Source organism: Carassius auratus, chromosome 46 (genome assembly GCF_003368295.1).
Source record: "Carassius auratus strain Wakin chromosome 46, ASM336829v1, whole genome shotgun sequence".
Taxonomy (NCBI): Eukaryota; Metazoa; Chordata; class Actinopteri; order Cypriniformes; family Cyprinidae; genus Carassius; species Carassius auratus.
In genome coordinates, this window is record NC_039288.1 from 3,828,012 (window position 1) to 3,829,846 (window position 1,835).

A 1,835-nucleotide genomic window follows, 5' to 3' on the forward strand; every position below is an offset into this window, starting at 1 on the left:
CCCAGTCCACACACACTTCCGGCTAAAGCTCCGCCTCCGCCGCGTCAGACCACGCCCACGGGAACCTCACTAGGCATCTGTTCCTCCCACGCTGGTTGAGGACACGGGCTTTAATTGGTCAGAGAGCAGGGTGTTCCCGCCCGCTTTTTCCTAATTTGGATGCGATTCTTATTTATATGTGTCTGCCCTTTAAGGTCATTTGAGTAACGAGCTTCCGCATTTTCCCTTTAAGTCTTGAAATCTCCTCCTTGTAAGGTCAAGTCTTCAAAATATTTAGTAGTTTTTTTAGTATAACAATAATTGTAAAAAAAAAAGCATAATGTTTGAAGTTTATTTAAATATGAAATGTAATATATATAAATAAAGATTTAATAAATAGCTAAATTATTTATAAATGATTTTATTTAAATTAATTAATTTAATTTAAATTGCATTATATATATATATATACTAAGCAGGGGTTGGTTTTTCTCAGTTGCAATGACACTTGTTTGTGCCCTTCTCCCCTGTTTTAAGCGACCCAGATCAGTCTCATTACCAGTGTTCCTGCAAACGAATGGGTCAGAGCGCAGGGAGGAGAGTGGCTCTGAATATGACAGCTGTGCCACTACACAGAGGTCTCATTAAGGCCTGCTGCTGACATTACTGCTGCTTTCACTCCATAATGGAGCTCCTCCACTATCATCATTTGGACTCATAGCACATTTTAGGTACAAGACAACATGTTTTATATACAGTATGATCATAACACAACTACAAATACATCAAAAATAAGCATAACCTATTGTTGTATGAACTAAAATTATTTTATTATGTTATATGTAAAAGAGACAATGGAGTAGAAAAGAAAGGAAAGCAGTCATTATACTAAAATATTTTACCAATCAGTCCGAATTATCCAGAGAATACAGTAATAGAGGTGACTGCCAGTAAATAGCAAAAGTTACTGAAGTACTTGACCACAATCATAACAAAGCAACATGTTTTTTGCCTTAACCAGCTATCACAGGAAATTAGCAAATGTACAGTGTGTTGAGCCACACTAGCCCCCGCCCACACTAAAATCGAACTAGTTCAAAATCCTGCTGCACAACAGTATGTGTCTCCGTCTGAAATCACATACTTCCCTATTATATAATACGTGAAAAACAGTGTGTGGTAAAATAAGTATGTCTGAATTCACAGTACTCATGAAAGTAGGCAAAAAGTACCCAGATGACCTGTACTCCTTTTTTAGTTTGATTCTAAAGTGTGCAAACGATGGACACATTATCATCTCAAGAGGCCATGGAAGAGGATTTATGAATGCAATGATGCAACGCCACTGACGCTGGAAGGTCACATGATAATGACAACATGGCGAATACAGGACATCAAGATTACATTCATTCATTACATTCTACTCTTTATGTGGTTGTGAAGTACTTATTATTTATTATAAAAAAGTAAGAGAGTATCCAATTTCAAACACAGCCTGTAGGCTTTTTCCAATATGATCTGACTCGGGAAGTATTTTTCCCATTAATATTTCCCTTTAGAGATTTTAAAAAGAGGTATCAGCCACCAGTGTTGGGTAGTAACTAGTTGTTACTGTAATAATATTACTAGTAGTGTAACTAACTACTAATAAGATGTCAGTAATAGCTTAATGTTACAGTTACCATCCATAAAACAGCTAGTTACTTAGATATGTTTGATGTCTCAACCCCGACTGATTTGAAATCCAACAATCCTGTAATTCCCTAGAATGTTTTTTTTTTTATTGTTTTGTTTGTTTTTTTCACAACTCGCTCAAGCAGATGAAGTCATCAGGGCATCAGGAAAGCTTGGAATAT